We start from the raw sequence: 11,402 nt of genomic DNA on the forward strand, positions 1-11,402 counted from the left end.
TTTATTTATTTATTTATTTATTTATTTATTTATTTATTTATTTATTTATTTATTTATTTATTTTTTAGAGATGGAGTTCTTTCTTTGTTGCCCAGGCTAGAATGCAGCGGTACAATCATAGCTCACTGCAGGCTTGAACTCCTGGGCTCAAGTGATCCTCCTTCGTTAGCCTCCTGAGTAGCTAAGACCACAGGCATGCGCTACCACACCCAGCCAATTTATTTTTATTTTTATTTTTTGTAGAGATGGAGTCTTGCTTTGTTGCCTATGTTCGTTTCATACTGCTAGGCTCAAGCAATTCTCCTGCTCTGGCCTCCCAAAGTGCTGGGATTACGGGTGTGAGCCACATGCCTGGCACTGATTATACCATTTTAACTTTTTTTTTTTTTTAAGAGACAGGCTCTTGCTCTGTCACCCAGGCTGGAGTGCAGTGAGGCAGTCATAGCTCACTTACAGTGTTGAACTCCTGGGCTCAAGCAATCCTCCCACCTCAGCCTTTTGGATTTTTTTGGAGACAGTCTGGCTTTATCACTCAGGCTGGAGTACAGTGGCATGATCTCACCTCAATGCAACCTCTACCTCCCAGTCCCAAGTAATCCTCTGGCCTCACCCTCCCAAGTAGCTGGGACCACTGGCACGTGCCACCACACCCAGCTAAATTTTTGTATTTTTTGTAGAGACTGGGTTTTGCCATATTGCCAGGCTGGTCTTGAACTCTGGAGCTCAAGTGATCTACCCTTCAAAGTTCTGGCATTATAGGCATCAGCCACTGTGCCCAGTCTCCTTTTTTGTTTTTTCTCAGACACTCTGTTACAGCAGCCATTCCTTTATTGTTAGACATTTGGGTTTCCAGTTTGGGGCAATGGCCATCTTTGTTCATAAAAGTTTTTCCAAATTTACTTTTTTTTTTTTTTGAGATGGAGTCTCGCTCTGTCACCAGGCTGGAGTGCGGTGGTGCAATCTCGGCTCACTGCAACCTCTGCCTCCCGGGTTCAAGCAATTTTCCTGCCTCAGCCTCCCGAGTAGCTGGGACTACAGTCGTGCACTACCACCCCCAGCTGATTTTTGTATTTTTAGTAGAGATGGGCCAGGATGGTCTCGATCTCTTGACCTCTCGATCTGCTCGCCTTGGCCTCCTAAAGTACTGAGATTACAGGGGTGAATCACCGCGCCCGGCTACAGGGTCTTGCTCTGTCACCCAGACTGGAGTGCCGTGGTACAATCATGGCTCACTGCAACCTCCACCTCCCTGGCTCAAATGATCCTCCTGCCTCACCCCAATTAAACTCTCCAGTAGCTAAGACCACAGGCGTGCACCACCACCTGGCTAATTTTTTGTACTTTTTATAGAGATGGGATTTTACCATGTTGCCCAGGCTGGTCTAGAACTCCTGAGCTCAAATGATCTGCCTGCCTTGACCTCCCAAAGTGCTGGGATCAGACTTGAGCCACCGCACCCCCCCCCCCCCCCCCCCCCCCCCCCCGCCAGTTTACATTTATTTCCTTAAAATTATTGGCTAAAGTCCTCTGTAATTTTGTGGTTTGTTGTTCAAATATTAAAAAATTATTTTTTTCTGGCCGGGCACGGTGGCTCACACCTGTAATCCCAGCACTTTGGGAGGCTGAGGTGGGTGGATCACGAGGTCAGGAATTCGAGACCAGCCTGACCAACATAGAGAAACCCCGTCTCTACTAAAAAATACAAAAATTAGCCAGGCATGGTGGTGCACACCTGTAATCCCAGCTACTCAGGAGGCTGAGGCAGGAGAATCACTTGAACCTGTGAGGCAGAGGTTGCAGTGAGCCGAGATGGTGCCATTGCACTCCAGGCGGGGTGAAAGAGGGAGACTCTGGCTCAAAAAGAAAAAAAAAAAAGAGACAGGATTTTGCTATTTTGCCTGGACTGGAGTGCAGTGTCTATTCACAGATGTGATTATCAAACTCATGGCCTCAGACTACAGAGTAGCTGGGACTACAGGGGCATGTTTCTGCACCTGGCCATCCTAACCATTTGTAAGTATACATTTCGGTGGACATTCATACTGCTGTGCAACCATCACCATCATCTATCTCTAGAATTCATCTTGCAAAAATGAAAGTCTGTACCCTAGCAACCACCATTCCCATTCTACTTTCTTTTTCTTTTTTTTCTTTCTTTTTTTCTTTTTTTTTTTTGAGACTGAGTCTTGCTATATCGCCCAGGCTGGAGTGCAATGGCGTGATCTCGGCTCACTGCAACCTCTACCTCCCAGGTTCAAGTGATTCTTGTGCCTCAGCCTCCCAAGTAGTTGGGATTACAGGCACCTGCCACCACACCCGGCTAATTTTTGTATTTGTTGGCCAGGCTGGTCTTGAACTCTGAACTCAAGTGATCCACCCACTTCGGCCTCCCAAAGTGCTGGGATTACAGGTGTGAGCCACCGTGCCGGGTCACCAACATTCTACTTTCTATAAATGAATTTGACTACCTCATGCAAGTAGAATCATACAGTATTTGTTTTTTGTGACTGGTTCATTTCACTTAGCACATGTCCTCAAGTTTCATCCATGCTGAAGCACGTGTCAGAATTTTCTTCCTTTTTAAAGCTGAATAATATCTCATTGTATGTATATAGCACATTCTGCTTATCCATTAATCTGTGGATGGACACTGGGCTGCTTCCACATTTTAGCTATCACGAACATGACTTAATGATAAATAAAGGGGTATTGACCTCAAAGGAAGAGGTTGAAGCACAAAATATAAAGAGTTTACTTGATGACGCCTGTAATCCCAGTATTTTGGGAGGCCAGAACTTCATAATGATATCCATTATGAACATGGATATCTCTTCGAGACTTTTTTTCTTTTCTTTTCTTTTTTGAGATGGAGTTTCGCTCTTGTTGCCCTGGCTAGAGTGCAACGTCACAATCTTGGCTCACCACAACCTGGGCCTCCCGCATTCAAGAGATTCTCCTGCCTCAGCCTCCCAAGTAGCTGGGATTACAGTCACCGCTACCACGCCCAGCTAATTTTGTATTTTTAGTAGAGATGGGGTTTCTCCATGTTCGTCAGGCTGGTCTCAAACTCCCGACCTCAGGTGATCCGCCCGCCTCGGCCTCCCAAAATGCTGGGAATACAGGCGTGAGGCACCGCGCCTGGCCTTGAAATTTCTTTAGTCTGCTGCCAGCCTCACCTGATTTCCGTCTGGATAGCTATTTTAATAATCCTGTGGATGGCGCTCTCCTGACGGTCCTGAGGGAACACTCTGCAGTCAGGGTTGCGTTCCCGGCCCTTGCTTTCCCAGGGCTGCCTGGAGGCCGCAGGCCCCGCGCGTTCCCAGGCATAGCCCGCGCCCAGGTGCGCGCCGTCGCGGTGGGTTCCCCCCGGGAGGGGGAGGGAGCGGGGCAGGTGTCCCTAACGACTCTCCCACCCTCCAGCCCGGGGAGGAGCTGGCCCGGGCTCCGTTACCACATTACAGATGGGAAAAGAGCTCTCCTCCCTGTTTCAGATTTCAGGATCTTCCCGAGAACCGGAAGGAGGAAGACCCCCCCCTCCTCCCCGCCCCCGCGCCAGCCGCCTCCATCTGCTGTAGCTGACCCTTCCCCCTATCCGCACCAGCTCCCGCGGGACTCAGGCGTCCCTGGCCACCGCAGCCTGGAAGCATTCCTTGCTTGCTCCTCACATTGGTCTCCTCTTTCTGGGATCCCCGAGTCTCCCTCGGACCCCATAGTCTTGCTGGCCCTGAAGACGCCTTGCCCTGGGCGGACTGCCTTTTAACTGGACTTGGATGAACCTACCATTTGCTGGCCAGGACTTGTTCCCAGATGTCTAATTTAATCCTCACAACCACCCCACCAGGTGTTACCGCCTAAGGAAACGGTCCCAGAAAAACTAAGTTGCAACGCCGAAGATACCCTAGCAGGCCAGTGGTGGAGCCGGCTGGAGCCGGCAGTTTAGCAGAGGGATGTGTTTACAGGACTGTCTCTTCCCAAGGCTGCCAGGACAGAGAAATGAAATAGGGGCTCCCACCTGCGTGCCTGGCGCATAGCAGGTGCTCACTGCAAGTGATACCTCCCCTCCGTTTTTTCTTACGTACGGGTGGAAAACAGAGGGCCCATGGAAAGCTGAGATGAGCCACATAGGATGTGAAAAATAAAATTAAGAAAATGTAGGCCGGGTGCAGTGGCTCATGCCTGTAATCCCAGTACTTTGGGAGGCTGAGGCGGGCGGATCACCTGAGGTTAGGAATTCGAGACCAGCCTGGCCAACATGGAGAAACCCCGTCTCTACTAAAAATACAGAATTAGCCGAGTGCAGTGGCACGCGCCGGTAGTCCCAGCTACTCGGGAGGCTGAGGCAGGAGAATCGCTTGAACCCGGGGGAGGTGGAGGTTGCAGTGAGCCGAGATCACCCATTGCACTCCAGCCTGGGCAACAAGAGCAAAACTCTGCCTCCAAAAAAAAAAGGTCTCCTTCAGGAATACTGACAGGGGCACACCTATTTCGTTTATCAAATGAAAACCTACAGTGTTATTTATAACAAAAAAATAAAAATCACCTAAATGTTCAATGATAAGGAAATAGCTAAATAAAATACGGTGGATTTGCATGATGAAATAGTATACAAGCCTAAAATGTTCATTCATTATTTCATTCAGAACCATTTACTGGTCTCTGACTGTTTTGTTTTTTTTTTTTTTTTTTTTTTTTTGAGACGGAGTCTCGGTCTGTTACCCAGGCTGGAGTGCAGTGGCACAATCTCAGCTCACTGCAACCTCCACCTCCCTGGTTCAAGCGATTCTCCTGCCTCAGCCTCCCGAGTAGCTGGGATTACAGGTGCCTACGACCACACCCAGCTAGTTTTTGTATTTTTAGTAGAGATAGGGTTTCACCATGTTGCTCAGGCTGGTCTCGAACTCCTGACCACGTGATCTGCCCATCTTGACCTCCCTAACTGCTGGGATTACAGGTGTGAGGCACTGAGCCGGCCTATCTCTGCTTTATGCCAGGAATTGGGGCTGGGGATAATCGGACAAAAAGAGATGCTCTCACCAGTCAAGAGGGAAGACACGGGGAGGGGACCTGGAGTGTTAACAAATACTGTGACTAAGCACCACACACACACACACACACACACACACAGACACACACATGCCCACACAACCAAGCATAAGTGCAGAGGTAGAGGGAGGTCCTTGGGGAGGGGCTGTTTCTTGTAGAGCGGGTGGGAATCAGAGCAAGTGCTTTAGAAGTTTATACTTGGGGGCCGGGCGTGGTGGCTAACGTCTGTAATCCTAGCACTTTGGGAGGCGGGCGGATCACGAGGTCAGCAGATCGAGACCATCCTGGCTAAAACAGTGAAACCCCATTTCTACTAAAAATAGTGGGTGTGGTGGCTAGTGGGTGTGGTGGCACGTGCCTACCCAGCTACTCAGGAGCCTGAGGCAGGAGAATCTCTTGAACCCAGGAGGCGGAAGTTGCAGTGAGCTGAGATTGCGCCACTGCACTCCAGCCTAGGTGACAGAGTGAGACTCTGACCCCCAACAAAAAAAAAATAGTTTATACTTGAGGCTTGACGCAGTGGCTAACGCCTGTAATCCCAGCACTTTGGGAGGTTAGGGATTGGTTGAACTCAGGAGTTCAAGACCAGCTTGGGCAACATAGCAAGACCTCTCCACCATTCTATCCAGCCAGCTGCTTCTGGTCCATGGGGTACATGGTAAAGCCAGTAAATTCCTTGAGTGTGAGCTCATTTGTACATTTCCTTGGCTGTAACACGTATTGCCCTGGTTGGAGGCTATATTATGTTGAATGCCATGCTGATGGATATGGCATTCAGTAAGTCCATGAGTGGTGGTGCTGATGGAAGCACTGTAAGTAGAGAAAGCACATACATGAAATATGTGCCTATCCTCATGAAGATAAAATACAGCTCCTTCATGATGGGAAAACCCAGTCAAACCAATCTACAATGAAGTGAGAATGGTGCCCAATCAGGGCTCAGCAGTGGGCTGTGAAGAGGGTCGACACTCAGCACTGGCCATAGCCAGATCAGCCTCAGAGAGAAGACTCTGTTACTGAGCCCAGGCATAGCTTCCATCCCTGCCACCATGGCCACTTTATATCTTTGCACAAGCCCGGGGTGGGAGGGGGAGGGGGCACAGCTGGGAAAGCAGCTGACCATTGTCCACTGGACTGTCATCTTGTCCACCTGGTGATCATTTTGTCCCTTTGCCTTATTGTGGGCTATTGTATCCACCTTGCCTTTGTTAAGTACACAACTCCATTTGGCCTTTGTACCACCAAGATGCTATTATTCTCACTGAGATCGGGGAATCCAGTTCCACTAATCCATCCAGCACGCCCCGCTAGCTCTCTAGTCAAGAGAGGACAGTCATCAGAGCAAGTCAAGGATGCTGGTGGCCCTCACCAATGCATTTCTTAATGCTTTCATAAAGGGAGTGTTTTCCATACCCCCCTAAAATATGTGGCTAGCAGTGGCTAAGAAGGTTGCTCATCACAGATCCAGTCCAGCATTCCCATCTCCCGGGGACTTCTGATTCCTTCTTCTACAGTATGCCAGGGAAGTTCTGGCATTTCATACTTAATAACTGTAGGCTACTACTTAATCCAGACTTTAATTAGCCAATCTAGCCGACTATTAATTCTCCTGCCAGGTGCTCAGGCCAACACAGTAAATCCCAAATCCTGGATAAGCATCCACGGCAACGAGTTTGGCCAAACCAAGGCTTCCATCCCCCTACTTTGGTCTAGCTCCCTCAGCACACACTCCCACACATGCTCCTGCAGCTTCTGCCAAAACAAACTGGCTAGGCCTGTAACCTTGTGCTTCTCCATGGGCTATGCTGGGACCTAACTCATGAAGGGCCTGGGGCCAAAGAGGGATGGGGGCAGGGAGGGTTCTGAGGCTGATGTTTCGGGAAGAGGGAGCAGTATTAGAAGGCCTTATCTCGGCCGGGCGCGGTGGCTCAAGCCTGTAATCCCAGCACTTTGGGAGGCCGAGACGGGCGGATCACGAGGTCAGGAGATCGACACCATCCTGGCTAACATGGTGAAACCCCGTCTCTACTAAAAAATACAAAAAACTAGCCGGGCGAGGTGGTGGGCGCCTGTAGTCCCAGCTACTCCGGAGGCTGAGGCAGGAGAATGGCATAAACCCGGGAGGCAGAGCTTGCAGTGAGCTGAGATGCGGCCACTACACTCCAGCCTGGGCAACAGAGCGAGACTCCGTCTCAAAAAAAAAAAAAAAAAAAAAAAAAGAAGGCCTTATCTCCACAGACATGAGAATTTCAAGGGAATTTGGGGGTTCAAAGTTCTCAGTCTTGTTCATGTCTGCCTAAATGTCTCCATCTCATCTCAGGCTCCCAGCCCTTTCCCAGCAATGCCCTTATCTTAGCATAAGAGACCTGGAGGGCTGAGCATTTACTTAGCACTGAATCTTGGTAACCTTTACAATGACATCCTGGTCCTGTCCTTAGTCACATGTGCCTGTGCCTGGAGGAGATGAGGGACTCCTTCAAGTTGCCATCAAGGGATTCTAGGTTTTTGTTTGTTTGTTTTTTGAGAGGGAGTCTCGCTCTGTCACCCAGGCTGGAGTGCAGTGGCGCCATCTCAGCTCACCTCAACCTCCGCCTCCTGGGTTCAAGTGATTCTCCTGCCTTAGCCTCCTGAGTAGCTAGGAATAGAGGTGCCCGCCACCATGCCCGGCTAATTTTGTATTTTTAGTAGAGACAGAATTTCACCATGTTGGCCAGGTTGGTCTCGAACTCCTGACCTCAGATGATCCACCTGCCTCAGCCTCCCAAAGTGCTGGGATTACAGGCATGAGCCACCATGCCACCTAATTTCTGTATTTTTAGTAGAGATGGGGTTTTACCATGTTGGCCAGTCTGGTCTCCAACTCCTGACTTCATGTTATCCACCTGCCTCGGCCTCCCAGAGTGCTAGGATTACAGGCATGAGCCACCACACCTGGCTGTGTCTGTCTGTCTGTCTGTCTACCATCTCTCTCTCTCTCTCTCTCTCTCTCTCTCTCATCTATCTAGCTATATCTGTTGAGACAAGGTCTCACTCCCATTGCCCAGGCTGGAGTGCAATGGCATGATCTCTGCACACTGCAGCCTTGACCTTCCAGGCTAAATTGATCCTCCCACTTCAACCTCTCAAGTAGCTGAGACTACAGGTGTGTATCACCGTGTCCAGCTAATTTTTTGTATTTTTAGTAAAGATGGGGTTTTGCTATGTTGCCCAGGCTGGTCTCAAACTCCTGGTCTCAAGTGATCTGCCTGCCTTGATCTTCCAAAGTTCTGGGATTACAGTCATGAGCCACTGCACCCAACCGAGATATATATATAATATATATATTTATATATTATATATTTATGTATAAATATATAATATATACATATATATAATTATATATTATATAAAAATATATAATATATATTATATATATAAAATATCTAAATAATGGATGAAAGATGTCGGATGAATGATAAATGAGCTTAGGCATGTTTGGAACCTATCTCTAGACTTAGAGGTTGATACCTGGCCTTGCTACCCCCTGCTGAAATAACCTCTTGGCCTCCGGTGTCCTGGTTGACTCAAGGAGAGGCTCTAGACTTACCTGAATGGGAAATACCATTGCCTCTGTCTGTTTATTCAATTTTCCTTATTTTCTCTCCCTGCCTTCTGTATGCACATCTATGGCAGTGCACGAGCTTAGATGGCTGCCCACAGGGCAGAGGCCTCTGGGCCCCATCAAGGGGAGGCAGCCTGGTTTAGTGGAAGAGCACTGGGTTAGGGTCAGGAGGCCTAGTTTCCAAACCCAGCTGTTACTTCCTTTCATGGACTTGGTTAACTATCTAAGGGGGTTTGGACTCAGGGATGTTTGAGGTCCTTCTTGTCAATCCCTAATTCCTAACTTGTCCTGATCATTTTATGGGGTTGTGCTGTGGACAAAATGAAAGAATGTGAGAGAAGAGTAAGAATGACACTGAGATGATCCCCCACTTCCCAACCACATGCACATCATCCTCCCTAATTCTGAGGACGTTTGACTTTTACTGTGGCTGGGAGAACATCCAAGGCTGTTTTGACATCATAGACATGCTTTCATCTTGCACTTGGCTGGCAGGAACGGAGGCAATGGTATAGCAGGAAATCAGAGTCCCCCCAGCAAGGATCCTGGGAGTGGAACCAGAACGAAGGACATCTGGGAAAGAAAGTGAACCTGGTGAGTTAGGAAGAAATCCTCAGGGCAAGAACTGAAGGAGTCTGGCCGGGAACTGACCTAGGCCACAGACAGGATAAGTTCTTCTTTCATATAGTATTCTGTTAAATACCAACTGGTGTACTGTGGTTCAATTCTGGCCCTCACCATCCAGAGCTAGTGCAGACCCCGCAAGTTAAAATGCACAATCCCCAAGAAGACTGCCTTTACTTCAGAGGTCAGCTGCAAGGTCAGGGGGATCCTCAGGTCACCCATGCTTCTGACTGACTGGCTACAAATTTGGGGGTTTCTCATGATCCCCCTCAGATTCGATAAGTCACTACAACAACCACAGAACTCAGGAAAGTGCTATTCTTATGATTACAGTTTTATTATGGAGGATGCAAATCAGCACAACCAGCCAGAGAGACACACAGGGCAAGTCTGAGAGGGTTCTGAATGCAGAGCTACCATGCTCTCTCCCTGTGGAATCAGGGAGGTTATGTCGTCCTTTGCCCTCTGATACTCTGTATGTTCATCAACCAGGGCACTCCAGAGTTTTGTATCCAGAAGTTTTTTTGTTGTTGCTTGTATTTTCTTTTTTCTTTTTAAGATGGAGTCTTGCTCTGTTACCTAGGCTGGAGTGGTGCGATTTTGGCTCACTACAACCTCCACCTCCTGGGTTCAAGTGATTCTCCTGCCTCAGCCTCCCAAATAGCTGGGATTACAGGTGTGTGCCACCACACCCAGCTAATTTTTGTATTTTTAGTAGAGACAGGGTTTCACATTGGCCAGGATGGTCTCGATCTCTTGACCTCATGATCCGCCCACTTCAGCCTTGCTTCCCAAAGTGCTGGGATGACAGGCGTGAGCCACCATACCCAGCCTGTTTGTTTTTGAGACAGGGTGTGACTGTGTTGTCCAGGCTGGAGCGCAGTGGCATGATACGGCTCACTGTAGCTTTTATCTCTCAGGCTCAAGTGATCCTCCCACCTCAGCCTCCCATGTAGCTGGGACTGCAGGTGCATGTCACCACACCCGGCTAATTTTATTCTTTTTTGTAGAAACGGGATCTCACTTTCTTGTTCAGGTTGGAGACTCAAGCTCCTGGGCTCAAGCAATCCTCCTGCCTTGGCCTCCCAAAGTGCTGGCAGGACAGGCATGAGGTACCACTCCCAGCCTGTATCCAGAGTGTTTTTTTTTTTTTTTAAATCAGAGTTCCATTACATAGGCACAATTGATTACATCACTGGCTGGAGATTCAGTTCCATTTCCCCTCGCTGAACCTCAAGTGGATTGAATCCCCAATCTCTAATCACAGAGGTGGTTTTTCTGATATGGTCAGCTGGTATCTTGAAACTGCTTAGGGGCCACCATGAGTCACCTAATTAGCATAAACTATCTGGGCCATAAATATCACTCTTAATACTTGAGAAATTCTAAGGATTGAGTCTCCTTCCCAAGCACCAGGGACGGAGTCTTGCTCTTGTCCCCCAGGCTGGAATGCAGTGGTGTGATCTCAGCTTACTGCAACCTCTGCCTCCTGGTTTCAAGCGATTCTCCTGTCTCAGCCTCCCGAGTAGCTGAGATTACAGGCGCTTGCCACCATGCCTTCCTTGCTAATTTTTTTTTTTTTTTGAGACGGAGTCTCGCTCTGTCACCCAGGCTGGAGTCCAGTGGTGTGATCTCCACTCACTGCAAGCTCTGCCTCCTGGGTTCACGCCATTCTCCTGCCTCAGCCTCCTGAGTAGCTGTGACTACAGGTGCCTGCCACCACGCCCGGCTAATTTTTTCTTATTTTTAGTAGAGATGGGGTTTCACCATGTTAGCCAGGATTGTCTCGATCTCCTGACCTCGTGATCCACCTGCTTCAGCCTACCAGAGTGCTGGGATTACAGGCATGAGCCACCGCGCCCGGCCAATTTTTGTATTTTTAGTGGAGATGGAGTTTCTCCATGTTGGTCAGCCTGGTCTCGAACTCCTGATCTCAGGTGAACTGCCCGCCTCAGCCTCCCAAAGTGCTGGGATTACAGGCATGAGCCACCGCACCCGGCCTAGGCCAAATTTGTAGGGAAAGAGAGAGAGAGTTCAGACTGTTACTGTGTCTTTGTAGAAAAGGAAGACATAAGAAACTCCATTTTGAGGCCGGGCGCGGTGGCTCAAGCCTGTAATCCCAGCACTTTGGGAG

Source organism: Piliocolobus tephrosceles, chromosome 5 (genome assembly GCF_002776525.5).
Source record: "Piliocolobus tephrosceles isolate RC106 chromosome 5, ASM277652v3, whole genome shotgun sequence".
Taxonomy (NCBI): Eukaryota; Metazoa; Chordata; class Mammalia; order Primates; family Cercopithecidae; genus Piliocolobus; species Piliocolobus tephrosceles.